The 17767-nt window shown below is 34.7% G+C and overlaps 1 protein-coding gene across 3 annotated transcripts in view; it reads left to right on the top strand.

The window, feature by feature from the left end:
* The window catches only part of LOC127155895 (NXPE family member 3-like), a 75031-nt gene that overhangs the window by 37387 nt on the left and 19877 nt on the right, over window positions 1-17767 (top strand). Inside the window, exon 1 of one of the 3 annotated variants that reach the window (XM_051098473.1) lies at window positions 15574-15972. The exons of 1 other annotated variant lie outside the window; for it this stretch is intronic. The gene's annotated coding sequence lies outside the window, so the exon portion shown is untranslated. Of the gene's footprint in view, window positions 1-15573; window positions 15973-17767 lie in introns of those variants that run through there. One more of the 3 variants, XM_051098476.1, reaches the window with a different exon arrangement.

Here is a 17767-nt window from a genome sequence, read left to right as displayed (position 1 = left end):
AATAATTTTTGAACCAGACAGAGAGAAAGAATGGGGTGATGAAAGTGAATTTGAACAAAGGATGCACAAATGTCTCTTTCTTTCTCTTAGATTCACCCACACTTACCCCTGCTATGCCATTTTTGTTTTCTTACATTCAGAGAGTTGTTCCACACCCCACAGATTACAAAGCATATTAGAAGGTCAGGTCAGAGTAATGTGATTCTGCCAGAAACAAGAATAGACCTTTCTGTCAGAAACAGGATGAGACAGAGAAAGAACACTGGAGTCACTGGAACCTCATATTTACTATTTAACTTCTGCTTAGCATGAGAGTGATAAAAAACACTGAAAGAGAGTAATATGGGAACTTTTTGGAATGCTTTTTTAAAGCATTCAAAAAACATAGTAATGAGTCATTTTTACATTCTACATCATTGTTTCAGTGTGCAAAATATGTATTTCTTTCAACATCTCAAAACAAGTTACTTACAGTTCCATTAACTTTTTACCCTTGTATGGTGTTCGGGTCTGTGGGACCAGTTTTTACTTTTTGTCAAAAGAAAAATGATACAATTAATTCGTTTTTCAAACTCAAACTCATTGGCCTTGGCTCATTTTCTGTGAAGAACATATATCGGAACAAATTTGATGACCAAATTCAATGACCACTCACTGTACACCCTGTACACACTTATGTTACATACAGGATGTTTGGGTCCACTAGACTCATAATAAAAGAGTAGAAATTTTAGGTCCTGTGTATATTGCTGGGCCTGTTAATGTGTGTTTATGATTAGTGTAAGTTTGAGTTGTGTGCTTCTGCCCCTGCCATTCCCGCACAAGGCTGTAGCACTTCAATTCATAAATGGTAAACATCTGTTGAGTTGTTTAATTGTGTTAAATTAAAAACCCAAAAATGCAGTGGGTCCACCAGACCCATGAACACTGGCTGAGTAACAAACATATGAACACCATATAAGGGTTAAGTAATGACAGGTAGGATACAGGAAGGCTGTTATAGAGCTTTGGGTGGAGCATGTTTAGCTGACATGAGCCACAACATTTAACAGCTTGTGACCAAAAAAAGAACTCTAAAAGTTCACAGAACCTAGAATTTATTGAGCCATTCTTCACGGAATCTCATTCACTTCTGTACAGTTCCTGTTGCTCAACTAAAAAGAAAAAAAGTAAGTTGTTGATGTTTTTTTTTTTTTTTTTTTTTTTTTTTTTTATAAAAAAGTCTCTACCAAATGCTTAAATGTAGTTCATTCAAGTTCATTTTATCATCTTTCAGTCGTTGCTCATAGCAGTGGACAGTATGACCAAAATTTAGTTTAGTTTTGCTCGAAATTCAGTTTATTTTTGTAATTAACAATGAGGTTCTGCATTTTTAGAATAACAGTGAACTGAAGACATCATTCCATTTGATTATTTATTACACTGATTTAAGATATGATTATTTGATTATTCATGAAAACTATTATGAAACAAATTATGTATAAAAAGATTTTTCAAAACAGTATAACCAATGTTTTAAAGCATCACAGTTATAAAATATGACTGAATGGGTCACATTGTAAAATATTTAATATACTGTACACAGACCTGTGACACATCAGTGAATTCTTTAATAATTTGGCAAGCTGCAACTGTTGCTTGGCAAGAACTAAATGTGTGGCTAATAACTTTGGTTAGATTTTTCCTCAAGTTCCTCCTTCCTTTAAGACATTTCAAGACAGATAGATATAAAGCTAGATATAATCTAGTTAAACATTTGTGTAAATGTTCGATAATTATACCCAGTATATCATCCACCCAACTTCCAGCCCACATGGGCCCCAGGGTAGCACTGAGTGCCTTTATAGCATTCCGAGGCTTTAGTCCTTTTTATTAAATTCTTCAAATGCTCCTCTGTTGCCACATATATGATACATTGCCCACAGTTCTCTGAGAACCTTTTTATATAAGCATGCATGCAGCCAAAATCAGACTAGAGTTATCTATCTTAAGTTTACTAAATGAAACAAGTGATAAAGATGTATGCATTACATAGGTGTCCCAAGGGTATTATGTCCCAGGGTTTATTTTTATTAATACTAACAAATTTGACTTCTGTTACATTTCAAAATTGTACATATAGATTACATCATACATGTTCTGTATCAGCAAAGTTTCCAATAGCACATGAAGTCGCACATCCACTTTCAGGCTGATTGTTGACGTCTCCAGCTCATCTAAACATCTTTTTTATAGTCAGTTTGTGCAGCTCAACAGCCATTTGTCACACATCATTAGTGTATCCCCTATAGTAGGCAGAAAAAACAGAAAATGCATCTGTAGCCCTGTGGAACAGGAATTGGTCTTAATTGGTCCAGTAAACATAACAACATGCAATAATAAATGACTGCCTGCAAATGCACATATTTTAGAGTCATTTCTCTACGTGTATTTTAATAGAACCCTGACCAACAGAAAGCAGTTTGGTTTGAAAGTGCTTCTGTGTGAGCAGTGCTTTATACATCGTTACACCGTTTCTTGCCCACGGAACTTAAGTGAAAAGGACTGTTCACACCAAAACCAAAAGGCGGAGAACCAAAAGTGACGTACCAGAAGTGACGTTTTGGATGAAACTGACCTATATATATATCAAACGGAAGCTCTTGATGAGCTCTTTCTACTGCCAGAAAGACACAATTAAATCGTAATCATTTTGGAGTTATTTATTAAAAACCAAACTACTTAAAGTTCACTTCCAGAACATTTATGCCCTTTTGGCACCAACTGGCTTAGTATTTTCAGTCTTAAAGGAATAGTTCACTTCCAGAATAAAAATTTAAATGCAGCTTCAAAGGTGACAATCCCAGACGAGTAAGAAGGGTCTTATCTAGCTGTCAGGTGTGTAGCAGGCAGGAAGGTAGATGACGATTGGAGAATGTTTTAAACAAAATGATTTCAATAATAATTGAAAAACAGGCAGACTGGGTGAACACACAACTAATAACGACTGAGAACAGACAAATAAATACTGAACAGAATGGAGTTTAAATACTAGGACAAATGGGAGCAAAATCAAAGACAGGTGCAGGGTAATCAAAAACCATAGAAACACATGTGGAACAGAACCAGGAAGCAGGAGAACAGAACCAAAACACAAAGAACACGTGACACTAGCAAAAAAAAAAACTTACAATTTACATACTTTTTGACCTCAAATGCTTCTCTTGTCTAGGTCTGCATTAACTGTTTTGTCCGGTTCAATACAGTTAGGGTGTGTCGAAAAAACTCCCATCTCATCTTCTCCTCCAACTTCAAAATCATCCTACATCGCTGTTTCACCTTTTTTTGTAAAGGGCGTTTGACCTTCACTTTGTAAACACTGGGTCGGTATTTTTGCAGCGATTTATAATTTTGAAGTTGTAGGAGAAAATGTAATGGGAGTTTTTTGACATGCCCTAACTGTCTTTAACCACAAAAAAACGCAGTTCACGCAGACCTAGACAAGACAGGCATTTGAGGTTAAAAAGTATATACATTTATAAATTTTTTTTTTTTTTTTTTTTTTAGAAAATAACCGATCATTTTGCTAGATAAGACCCTTATTCCTCGGGTGGGTTTAGAGCCCTTTGAATCTGCATTTTGGAAGTTCAAACTCAGGGGCATCATAGAAGTCCCTTATATGGAGAGGAATCCTGAAATGTTTTCTTCCTTTAACACTGAAAATACTAGTGACATTTTGTGTGAAACTGATATCGATTTATTCGTGCCAAAAGGACACAAATAAATTCTTAATAATCTTGGAGTTATTCATTAAAAACCAAAAGACTTAACTCTGAAAATACTAAACCAGTTGGTGCCAAAAGGGCGTAACTGCACTTACGTCGCTTTGGCATTGAGAAATGCATTGTGGGTAAAGCCTGTTGAAAGCACATGAGTCAAAATGGCTGATATGAGTTATTCAATTTCAGTGAGGTGTAGCTAGTGTAACAGCACCAATATAACCCCTCTACTCAATAATAATAATAATAATAATAATAATTAGTTATGCAATACATTACTTCGGTATTTTATCAGTATACTGTCATCCATGTGTGTACACATTTATTATTATTATATTTATTATAAACACAAAGTCAGACTTTCTGGTTCTCACCCCTCAAACTAATAATAACTAAACAATAAGTAAACGTGAAGTTTTAAAAATTGCTCCAAATCGAACAGAATATTTCACACCAGCTATAACATAACATAACATCATAGATGAACAATATCATTACTTTAGAGCAAATTTTGTCTTCCAACTGAAAAAAAAAAAAAAAAAAAATTAAATAAAAATAATAATAATAACACTAATAATTAAGACATTGGCGGCCAATCAAAATTAATTTGACTTAAAACCAGGCTTAAAATAAACAGAATATTGTCATTATATAATCATCATAGTTTCCTTCTGATACATTCACTCGCATTTTGTCAGTTGCTGACGCTTTGGGGAAACTAATTTTCTCAGAAATACTAAAGCCTGACTGCGCATCTTACACAGACAAATGGCCTTTCAGCACACTCAAATAGGTAAGGCCATTTGTCCCATGGAAGAGAGGCCACCTTTTCCAGGCAAAAGAGTCAATTTGGCAGCCCCAGCCCAAGTTGTGGAGCCTCCATCTATGGTCCCAAATTTGGGCCAAATGATTGAAATGTTGTCCTTAAGCCAAGACTTGGCTATGTGCCTAAGGTGCTCTCCACTCCATTCAGAGCGCAGGTCATATCTCTGCTTTTCCAGCTTCCAAAAATGAGCAGTCTTTGCATCTACTCTGCCCAGTCTGGGCACTGAGAGTACATGTCGAGCACTCTAGCCAATTCAGGCAATCAGAGCAAACTGTAACAAGGAGCTGCCTGTTATGAAGCAAAAACTGTTTTGTTGGACAGTGGATGTGGTAGTGCTGGCTTACGCCTCCTTGGGCTTTCAATGTCCTGCTGGAATGAGAGCCCACTCCACCAGGGGAATGGCCTCCTCCTGGTCTAGTGGAGTATTGGTGACATCTGTGTGGTATCTGTGTGACATCTACTCATATGCCAACAAGGAACCTGCTTAGAACATTGAGTGCATGCATATATATATATATGGAAAAAAACAGTAAGTTACTGTAATTAAGATTTACAGTAGCAAACTGTATTTAATTTACAGTTGCAAACTGTACTGTTTTACAGTCAAATACAATAAAAAAAGTCAAATTCATCAGTATACTACTGTAATTCATTCATTTTAATATAGATTTCAGTAGATTTGATAATTTTTTATATTGAATTCATTTAAATTTATTTTATTTTTACTCTACATAGGTACTACTGGCTTTAAATTAAAACAGACACAATAATTACAAAATATAAAATACTTTATTTTAAAACAATGCATGTATAACACTTAAAAACACAGTCTTTCACTGCTGGAACAGTGCATCTTCACCATTTTTCCTGTCTTAGGACGTTTTGAAGTGCACTATGTTGTATCCTCTGGATTTATCCACACAAAGAATCTATAGGCAACAGAAACATAATGGATAAAAAGACATGTAGCCAAAGAATACACAGCCATCTGCAAAACCCAGGTGCTGCTCCAAAACGTGGCCACCACCTTTGCTCACCGTCCACTTTGTTAGTGACAGGAATGTCTTCTCTGAAAAACAAGAAGTAGAAATAGCACACTTTTAAAAGGAAAACCCCACATAGAATACACAAACATCTCAAAACCATATTGTTCTCTTACCATGAACTATCAGTCTCAGGGTGGTTGGCATGCTCATGTCTTTCTTGATGCTTCATTGCAGTTGCCTTTAAAACACAAACACAAAAAAATGCAGTAAATCTTAAATTCCATTAATAATTATAACAAACTAATTCTAAAACTAGAAAGGCAGCTAACAGTTAGCCATATAACTTGTCTAACCTAGTCAACATACAATTTTATTTTCTCAATAGGCTACTGGCCAACATTAACTACTAACACCTGAACAAAATTTCACACTAATGTTAATATAAAACAAGCATTGCTCGTAAAAAAAAATAAATAAATAAAAAATAAATAAATACAAAATAATAATAATAATAATTCTGTAAATTAATTCAATAAGCTGACAAAAACCATTTGAAACGACAGTGCAGTTTACTATAGTAAGTTTGTAACCGCCATGTTGACGGATAAAAATTACTAGGTTAAACTGGTGTGCAAAATTCTGACAGACACTCAGACAAACGTATATATATATTTTTTATACCTTACTTGCTGGTCTTAATCTCTTGTATTTGCATCAACACACAGCATAGATGTTCTCCGGAACTCTTCCGCTCTCATGGGTTCATCCCCGGGCAAACACCACTGCGCTGCTGCTTCAGCGTCTTTCTCGGACACAAGTCACGTGGCGCAGCACGGCTCAACAAAAGACAATATAAAACTCATTAAATGTACTATCTACAGTGGATGCTTACAGTAAAGTAATGCCCTGGTATACTTCTGACTTACAGATGTACTTCAAGCGTTCGCGCTGTGTCTGACATGACGGACAAACGGATTTTCCAATCATTACAAGCGATGCAACACATGCAGTATAGTCCGTCCCAAGCTGTTGCGGTGTTGTAGACATGGTGTAGGTCAAATCGTGTCAATCCAAATATAATAAATGAGGAAAATAATACGACTTCAATAGAATGCCACCAATGAGGCTGTTACATCAAACACATTAGTAGACAGCAATTTAAAAAAAAAATACAGTAAGTCTCTGTATGTGGGGTCTGACATCACAGAAAATTCCCATGATGCAATGGTTATTACAGTTATTTACTGCAAAAGGAATTTGCAGTATCATACTGGGTGATATACAGTTAATAACTGTAGAAATTACAGAAATGTCTAACAGTGTACCAACTCAGGTTCCCGCAGCCACGCCCCTGGTTTCCTCTCTTTCCAAACCGAAATCTAGATTTGACATTCTGTTCAGTAAGAGACATTCTGTCTAGTACTTTGTTATTACTCCTGTGGTGAAGATCATTGCCATAGATATGTGTTGAATTAGAAATGTTTCAGCTGCACAAGCGAAGTACTGTAAAGCCATTTAGTAATTATTAGTCCTTTTCAATTTATTTCCCCATCCTTGGCCTGATTTGTTTTGATGTCTGTAATAGGTAAAACTAAGCCAGTAAGGAGTAATTATAACACATCAAGCATCCATCCTAAAAATATCTAAAATAAATTAATAAATGTCTATGAGTCAGTAGTGTGGCGGTGCGGTGGACCAAATTAGAAGCAGGCCTTTTTAGAGAGCTTAGCTCTCATGAAGAACATTTGATAGTTTGATGACTCATTTCCAGATGAGCTGCTTCAGCTGCTTGAAGTTCAAGTTAACCTTTTTTCTGTTCAAGTTAAACTTTTTCAGCACTCTCAATATCACACAGATCTACTTTGGCAAAATAACCATGAAGGTACATATATCTATCATCAGTCATCCAGTTTGTCAAAGACTGTGCCCGGTCTATGAATTACACTATGAAACTATTCCGCTATATGTGCACACATATTAAGGCTGTGTCACCATTATGGTACCACTTTAGAATAATGGTCCATTGTTAACAAATAACTATGCAGGAAGTACAGTATCTCACAAAAGTAAGTACACCCCTCATATTTCATTTTAGTATATATTCTCAAGGGACAATACTATAGAAATGAAACTTGGATATATTTTAGAGTAGTCAATGTACAGCTTGTATACCAGTGTATATTTACTGTCCCCTAAAAATAACTCAACATACAGCCATTATTGTCAAAACAGCTGGCAACAAAAGTGAGTACACCCTAAGTTAACTTGTCAAAACTGTGTCCAAAGTGTCAATATTTTGTGTTAGCACCATTGTTATCTAGCACTGCCTTAATCATTCTGGGCATTGAATTCACCAGAACTGCACAGAATATTGCTGGGATCCTCTTCAAATCCTCTATAATGACATCATGGAGCTGCTGGATGTTAAACACATGGTGCATCTCCACCTTCCGCTTGAGGATGCCCCATAGGTGCTTAGTTGTTACCGAACCTTTAATAGCCTAGGCCATCTTTGTGGAGAGCAACAATTCTAATTCTCAAATCTTCAGAGAGTTCTTTGCCATGAGGTGCCTTGTTGAACATCCAGTGGTCAGTATGAGAGAATTGTACTCAAAGCACCAAATTTGAACTGCTCTAATACAAGATACACAACTTTGTATGGTCCTGTCAAGCAGACAAAAACATGAACATGATGAATAGGACATGTGGCTTCGCATGGTTAAATGACATAGTGCTGTTATCACTTAGGGTGTTCTCACTTTTGTTGCCAGCTATTTTGACAATAATGGCTGTATGTTGAGTTTCAGGGGACAGTAAATATACACTGCTATACAAGCTGCACAAGTTTCATTTCTATAATATTGTCCCTTAAGAAGATATACTGAAATGTTTGCTGAAATGTGAGGGGTGTACTCACTTTTGTGAGATACTGTAATAGGTAGTGCTATAACACTGAGCTTATTACTATTAACTAATATGGAAGCAAGATGAACTAAGCAGTAAGTAATAGCACATTTAGGATAGAGGTAGTTCCTTATTAGGTATTCAGTAAAATAAATAAAGTGAATATATTTTTTAGATTAAGAACTACTTGTTAACTATGATCAATTAATACAGAACAACCAATTAAAAAGAATAACGTCTAAAAACGTATTAAATTACTTGTGAAATTGATGTTGATCCCTTACTAATTACTCAAGAGTTACCTTGTCGGGAAAAAGATTTTCATTTTTGGGTGAACTATCCCTTAATGCAATAATGCAATAGTATCGCATATGATATAACGTAATATATACATAAATTATACCCAATTAAGTGGTTAATAATGTAGCAGAAGGAAGTGGGTGTGTACATTTGAACATAAATTCACTGATAAAAATATCAACCAAAGATTACAATTTACAATTCATTAAATGTCTGATATTTTATAATTAATATGATGTAACAGAGCTCCGTTTTCCCCAATACATGGCACAATACAATATGAAATTACAATAATATGAGACATGAGTTCACTGTTCATCACCCTGATTTCTTGATAGATATTGTTTCTTAACTGTAATTACAATACAAGACAAGTTCACTGTTCATCACTACATGTAATTTTTAATTACATAAAATCAACATAAACACGCAGTGTACATTTTAAAATACCTGATGGATGCTTTTAAAACAAGTTTTTAAAAGATTTTTGAATTTCTCATCTTGCCAAGCCTTTTTTGTCACTGACCCTAATGTGTTTTTCACTTTAAAATAATGGTTCAGATCACTAGTAGTTCATGTGGGCTAACAAGGTAATGCTTGAGTAATTACTGAAGGGTTAAACATGTTTTTCACTTTAAAATAATGGTCCAGGTCACTAGTGGTTCCTGTAGGCTGACAAGGTAATGCTTGAGTAATTTGTGAGGGGTTGACATTGATTCCACATGTAATTTATTAAATAATTTAATATATTTTATAATTAATATGATATAACAGAGCTAATACATGGCACAATACAATATTAAATTACAATATATCTGAGACATGAGTTCACTGTTCCTAGTGATATTCTTGTTAACAGACATTGTAATCTGGAGGATGTTGTTTTTACAATACAATGACAAGTTCAATGTTCTTTATTAAGGATGCAAATTTTTAATTACATAAAACCATCATTGTTTATGGTTACTGTCATTTTCTAATACCTTTGGATGTTTTAAAACATATTTAAAAGATTTTGAATTATTATCCTAATTACTACTGTTCTGTGTTTAAGTTTGAAATAAACTACTTTTTGGTAAGAGTATAGTACTCACAATCTCAATCTGTAGCCAATTTATTTGTGGGCATATAATATTCATAAATTAGTATCTGCAAAGAGCCCATTTGAGGTGCAAGCTTCTGAAAAAAGCATTTTATGACCATGTTAAGAATAAAGCAAGACAGGGTTTGGTGGTTATATTATATTATATTATATTATATTATATTATATTATATTATATTATATTATATTATATTATATTATATTATATTTGGTGTTGTCAAAATTAGTGCGTTAACGCAGGCAATTTTTTTTTTAACCCATTAAACATATTAAATCTGCAATATACGCACCTAGGGACTATTTTGGCCACCCACCCATTGTAATCTGGAAGAATTGCTTTTATTTAGATTCTAGGATTTTCATTTTAGGGGGGCTCAGCCCCCAATGAGGATATAATAATAAAACAATAATAATAAATATAAAAATAAAATAAAAAAATGTTTGACTAATAGCGGTGGTATATGTATGCTTATTGCAGTATTCCACTGTACTGTATAGATAGGTATAACATTTGAGTACTGAATGAGCCTACAGATCTTAGTGATCTCACACAGACACCTGTTTTGCTAAATTTTTCAGTCTGAATTTCTACAACTCTCTTTCCTGAGCTCAATTATGCAAACCTCTTTGCCACATGCACTGGAATATGTATTATATTGAAAGTTAAATTTTCAAATGAAAATGGCAACATGATCGTTTTATAAAGCATGCATTTATAGGGGTGTGCGGGACACAAACTAACGCAGGGTTAATTGTAACACACGTGGTTTAAATATTTCCACACATGCCAGCATAACCAAATTTATGGTATTTACTAGTTGCCATAGCAACACTATACAAAGAAAGAAGTACGCCAAAATTCAAAAGCCTTTTGAAGATATCGTGGAATATTTATTTTACCATTGTAAGAGTACATTTCTAGATGAAGAAATTTGTTTATCTCAGTTTTTAGCATCCATTTAAAATGAGACAAAATGCTATTATTTTAATCACAAATCTGTTATTGATCAGTTTAGATTTAGTCAGTTTAGTTTAGTCAGAAGACACTAACCACTTTTATATTCCAGTCGCGCTGATGGGGAACGTTGTAACACTGCGTTACAATCTGCCCCGCTATATTAAACTATGTTATTCTATGACATCAGCGATGTAATTTTCACTATTTGCTTTTATGGATTTTATTAAGAAATCACAAGAAACAGGTAAATAAAGACTGACATTTGATGTTTAATGTTCAGAAATTATTATTTCAAGAAATGTACAGCATTTTGGCTCGTTTATGTGTCTCATGTTCACTGTTAAAAATATTCCTGTATTTTTACAGTAAGTTACTGCCAACAATGTTGCCAGCAAGTTGCTGTAATTTGTTTTTCAGCAATGTACTATAATGCAACTTCGTATAGCTACAAAACATTGTACTGTATTTTTACAGTACTTTTTAATTTTGTTTTTACTGTAATTTGCTATTGTGTAATTATTATTGTGTACTGTATAGTTGGAGTACATACAAATAGTTAGTAAAATTGTGATACTACTATAATTTAGAATAAAATTACAAATCAAAAGACAATCCAAACATATTTACAAAAGTATTTTTATTAAAACATTTCAAAACATTTAAGTATTGTGTTTGCTACCCAGAGTACAGTGCATCAACAATATACAGCCATGAATGGGTGTGCAAGAATATAAATGAAACAAACACAGGCGTCTTGAGAGCTGGACTGGGAATGAATGTCCTAAGAGAGAACGTGATTTATCTTACTATATACTATATTTTTACTATCTAAAAATTAAACTTCTTAAAATTCTCAAGTCTTATAACCATCACCCCGAAACGCAGGGCATGTGGGTGGTGGCAAACAGGCCACAGCCCCTATCCATGAAGTCCTCCATTTAAACATCAGTTTGGACTGAATGAAGCTGTTGACATGCAGGGTTGATGGCCATCACTCTGCACCACCGTGCCGATCTTCTGCTCACTCCCTGTCTCGCAGTATATTTATTCCCATCAGTGGTGAAACTAAAACACAGCCATGAAACACACAAAGACAAAACCTGTTTTCCACAGCACCAAGAAAAATGAACAGAGCATGGGGAAAATAGTGAATAAAAATTCTGTAGCATAGATGAAAAATTAATGAAAGAAGAAAACAGTTGAATTCAAAAGTTTACATACACATTGCAGAATCTGCAAAATGTTCATTATTTTACCAAAATAAGAAGGATACAAAATGCATGTCATTGTTTAGTACTGACCTGAATAAGATTTCACATAAAATATGTTTACATATAGTCCACAAGAGAAAATAATAGTTGAACTTTTAAAAATGAACCGTTTAAAAGATTACATACACTTGATTCTTAATACTGTGTTGTTACCTGAATGATCCACAGCTGTGTTTTTTTGTTTAGTGATAGTTGTTCATGTTCCTGAACAGTCAAACTGCCTGTTGTTCTTTAGAAAAATTTAAGGATCAGGTAAATTTAACTTAAATTTGAGCTTCTCACTGACAAGATCGAATCGAATCGGTTTACATTATAAAAGGGACCCCAGAGAGACAGACAATCGTTTTATCATAATATATATCCCTTTTGTTTAAACTCAAACTACCATTTATCAATCTCCTCACCCCCAGCAGACTCCATTGACAAACATGGTCATTTTACCTTGCATACCATAGTAAAGCAAGCTTTGTTAAAATTCGACAGAAAAAAAAAAAAATCACCAAAATGGCCTCGGTTTGTGTCTCCAACAAGCATCAACTCTAATTTTGGTCGAAATAAACCATAAGCTAACGTTAATTCACTAGACGTGAAAAGTGCAGAGGGTGAAAGAGCGCGTAACTCACAGAGTTTTGACCACAATTTTGAGGGAGTTAGATAATAACGTTTGCGGCTAAACTTGCGGTTTCATTCCACACTAAAAACCACATACACTATCTGATACACTATCTGAAACATGATAGTCAAATATTAACTTACCAAATTTGCAGTAATCCGCCGTTCTGTTTCTCTCTCCAGTCAGCAGCAGTTGTGTTCTGTCTGTGTGATGTGACGCCAGGTGGCGCGCTATTTACAGCAGTCCTGTATTATTGCCTGGCATGTTACAGTCAGGTTACAGCAAGGTTACAGCAACATTAAAATATACTGTAAAATATTCCTGCCAAGTCAGAATTACCCAGAATGCAATATAAATTACAGTATTTTACTGTAATGTATAAATGTGGTATTGTACTGTAGGTTTTTACAGTACTATGCTGCCAAATCTACAGCAATTTCTAACAGTGTTCTTTGAGAGCTGTGTTTGGAGGGAGGGGGTGTTTTTTGAATGTATGTTTTATTGTGTATATTTTTTCATTCGATCAAATAACATTTTAAGCTGTCATATGGTCATGTTACAACGTGCCCCTCACATGTTACAATGTACCCCACATACGGCGTATGTCGTCACTTTTCACTTCCTTTCTTTTGAGGTAAATAACGAAAAATGTATACACTGTAATTATGAAACAAAGCAAACACAAGTGTGAAAATAACGTGGATAAAAAATTGTACTCTGAACCGCACGTGGATTTACACAAACTAAGATATTCAAAAAGTGTTAGTTGTGCCCCACGCTCCCCTAATAACGACCACATCAAACAGGAGACTTTTCAGATGTGCGCTCCAATGAGGAGCTTCAGTAGAACATCAGTGAACTGCGGTCAGATGAGATGTTGGCTGCGTCCGAAAGCCTAGTCAGCTGACTTGCTGCCTCTCTGCCCTATCAGGCAGTGACTTCAAAGGCTGCGAAGGCAACTCTAGAAACAGTTTCGGACAGACTTCAGAGGCAGCAGAACGGTTAAGTTGTACATTTTGCAGAAAAACGATCTTGAACAGTTATGTATAAATGATTTAATACATAAAGAGTTCAGTGCTGTTGTCATTGAAGGTCTGTGCATCAGAAAAGACGACAGAGAATGGCATTTTTTGCTTAAAAAAATAAAAGCACTGTTGCAAGAATAATGGCAGAACAGGTCATTGTTATTAGTGGCTATTTCGTTATTATTGGTAGTATATTGTAAATATTATTCTTATTTACTACTCATTTAAAACCTTTTAACACTTTTGTAAAATACTGTTATTACAAACAATATTATTTATTATGCTTTTTACACTATTACTACTCATAAAGTATAGCATGGTCAAAATTTCATCTATTATATAAAGTATCAAGTTTAATTTCACCAGAATATATTTATTTATACAGCCTATATGATGCGCATGCACAGGATTGTGGGAAATCGAAGGCAGCGAAGGATACATCACTGCCTTCAAAATTCAATCAAAAGAAGGTACCTCCGGAGACAGGAAGTGAAGCAGAATTGGGATTCGGACTTTCCTTGATGCCTTCCTGCTTTAGAGCTTTCGGACGCAGCCGTTGTCTGGTCATATGTCAGTAAAAATGAATCTTCCTGTCCTGTCAGCCGTTATACTGTGCACGTGCCGCGAGCTCTTCAAGTGCACGCACAAATGTGCCAGCGTGCGCTGTTTGGCTATAGCCTATTAAAGCGCTGTATCATATTCAAACCCAAATAAAACTACGATTATGTAGTTAGTCATAGTTATGTCGTCAGTTAAATCATGAAGTTACAAAAAAGGTGACTAAAAAGCTGCCTTAAAACTGTGCATGCAAGTGCTTATTATTTAAGAGTTACATTTAAAGAATGTTTGAAATGGGGTTGGGGGGTTCTCGGACCTCCCCATAAGCATTAAGGGACCCCCCTTAACACTGAAAACTATAATACTTAAAACAGGGGTGGCCAACCCTGTTCCTGGAGATCGACTTTCCTGCAGAGTTTAGTTCCAACCCTAATCAAACACACCTGTCTGTAATTATCAAATGCTCCTTGATATCCTAATTAGCTGGTTCAGGTGTGTTTGGTCAGGGCTGGAGCTGAACTCTGCAGGAAAGTCGATCTCCAGGACCAGGGTTGAGCACCCCTGACTTAAAACATAAAACTAATGAAAATTAAATGAAAAGATTTGATTGCTGTATTAAATTTAGACCCGCTTACATTCAATCATATTTTATTTGTATGCATTTTTACAGCGTTGCGCATTATAACCAACACACGACTCCAATCAGAGGTGTACAGAATAGTCATTACTGAAACCTGGAGCTTTGTTCAGACTAAAACTCGTGAATTCCTTCATTATAAGCAACAAAGTGCAGATGTATGAACTATGTAAGTAAGAGATTCATTTATCATACAGTGTATGAATAGCTTCATTGATTATAAGAAGAGGTATCAGTGCTTTAATACTAGCTAGAGTTGTTCTTTCACTGCGTGATTCAGTCTAATAAAATGCATTTTCCCAAAATTCAGGATATGGGGGCAGAAAATGTATATTTAAATGTATATATGTAAATGTGCTGTCAATCGATAAAAAATTAAATCTAATTAATTACATGATGCTGTGATTAATAAATCTCATTAATCAAAATGTAATCATACATCAAAAGATAAAGGCATTATTGTGTTAATTGAGAAAACCATTAAATAGGTACTATAAAAAGTAGCTTTAGAAAAAAGAAAAAGAAGTAGCTTGATTTCAATACTTTGTAACTTTGTCCCTCTATGCAAATATTTGTGCTAGCAGCATATACCTTTGGACTGTTGCTGTAGAATTTTCCTTGTTCAAAATAAATTGCTCTGAAGAGGTTTTAAAGGTTTAACTTAAACAAGTTAATAAAAGACTCAAAAGGCTGAGTAATTATAGGCATAATTCTATGGTTTATATTGATCCAAGATCAATGAAAATATTCTACACTGTTTAAATTAATTACATTAGACGAGAATGATACAGGGGAGGGGGGAGTTAAACAAACTCCTCTGTTTGTTCATGGAAGGTACATGCGCTGATGCTTAAAGCAACAACGCGAAAAAAAATTGATCATAGTGCACTGCGTGTCTGTGCTCGATCATGATTTCTTTAGTGAGGTAGACTGAGAACTGCGGCACATTGAAGGACAAGTGCTTCTAAGATTAATGAATTAAAATTTTTATAAATCTGTTCTCTAAAACAAAGTACAGCTTGGATAGTCTGAGAGTGAGTACATTTTCAGCAAAAATTCATTTTTGTGAGAACTGTTTCTTTAAGTAAAAATTATTGTCTACTTTGCATATGGGCTTTAAACTGTATATCCTAACTATTCCTACATATGATTTGCATTAATATTTTTAATTTATTGTTTTTAAATAATAAATAATTAAAGTTAAAAAAAAAAAAAAAAAAAAAAAAAAAAACTTTTTTAAGCAGATCGTATCAATCTTCAAATTCAAACATTAAACTTTTTGTTTGTTTGATTTTAATTTGTTACGTTCTATGTTCCTTTTTCCATGATGTTCCATAATTTCTATCTTTGAATTTGTGGAGGTTCTGGTTTTCTTTTTCATTTGCTTCAAAGCTGCTTAACTTCTTTTGTTCACTAATTTCTATACATTTATTTATGTTGTTTTTGTTGTTTTAATGTCTTTACTATTATTCCAAAATTTGGAAATATATAATATATATATATTTTGCAGACATTGTTTGCCCTTGTCTAAGTGGAAACTGTTGTGCGGGTAGCATACAAACTGAGCAGCAAGGCTAGAGGTTTTAAAAGCACTCTGAGCATTATTCTAATGTAAATAGTGTAACTAACAACCTTACCTTCATCTCACCTGGGAGAATAATCAACCCTTACATGAGGCTCTTTTTAAGGGAACCCCCTCCCCCAGGTTCTGTCTCATTTACAACACTGGTTTATTTCCATTTACAGAAAGGTCTTCCTTTGAGTCCATGGGTCATTGGATATGGTCCATTTGACCTTTAAAGCTCATTTACATTTGGAGGGGTTACATGAGGCGATGCAGAAGATCGTTGTGTTTGTATACTCCAAAATATTTCCACTTTAAAACAACAAAACAAATAATCTGTGTAATTGTAGTCCGGTAATCTACCCAGCACTGGCTGTAGACTGTGGATACTCATCTTGCCCCTGTTTTGCTTTCTGTAATTTTTGACTGGTATTGTCAATAAAATTCCTGCGTATGGATTCTAACCATCTCCTAAGTACCGTGCCTAAGGCAACAGGCAGTAATTACTTGGTCTTTAAATTAATTTTCTTGACATTCACCTTTGTATAACTGTCATCTTCAAAATTTAAATACTATGTAAAATATCTACAGTCTTAAATTTTAAATTGATTTTGGGATGGAAAACAGAATTGCAAAGTGAACTTGATTACAAGAAAGTAGAACTGAAGTGGTTCTATTAATAACAGAAATAATACCATCAAAACTATATTTAATTTAAATACATATTTATAAAAGAAACTATAGTTTGTCTGGCAGAATGGCAATTGATGCGACTGTGTAATTTTGAAAAAAAAAAGTATATTTGACATGCAATTGAATACATTCTCTTTCTGTCCTTCTGCACATAGTCAATTCCTCCACATGATGATGTCATCAAAAGTGTAGCTAGGTTGTATACCTGCTAAGTAAACAAAAGTATGTACATACAGCATCTTTCTTTGTCTCTCTTTCTCAAGGTTGAGTCTTCACCACCTGCTCCCATAGCTTCAGTTCATACACAAATAATAGCTGCACCTCCTTGAGCTGTTGTCATGGCAACTGCACAAGACATCGTCAGAGGCAAGCAGAGAGATGCTATGGTACCCAGTCATTATGATGTACATGGGGAATGAACTGTGTGCAAGCGTGTTTCTGAGTACAACACATCTTAATATGATGCAGTATGTGTTTGTAGCCACCACAACCAAGTTTAGTTTATGTTGGTTTCTAACAGAACCCCACAGGCCAATTACACAGGGCTCTAAACAACGCCCATTCATTCTGAA

The sequence above is a fragment of the Labeo rohita genome, chromosome 24 (genome assembly GCF_022985175.1).
Source record: "Labeo rohita strain BAU-BD-2019 chromosome 24, IGBB_LRoh.1.0, whole genome shotgun sequence".
Taxonomy (NCBI): domain Eukaryota; kingdom Metazoa; phylum Chordata; class Actinopteri; order Cypriniformes; family Cyprinidae; genus Labeo; species Labeo rohita.
Note: the sequence above shows the minus strand (reverse complement) of the source record. Positions and strands in the feature narration are given on the sequence as shown.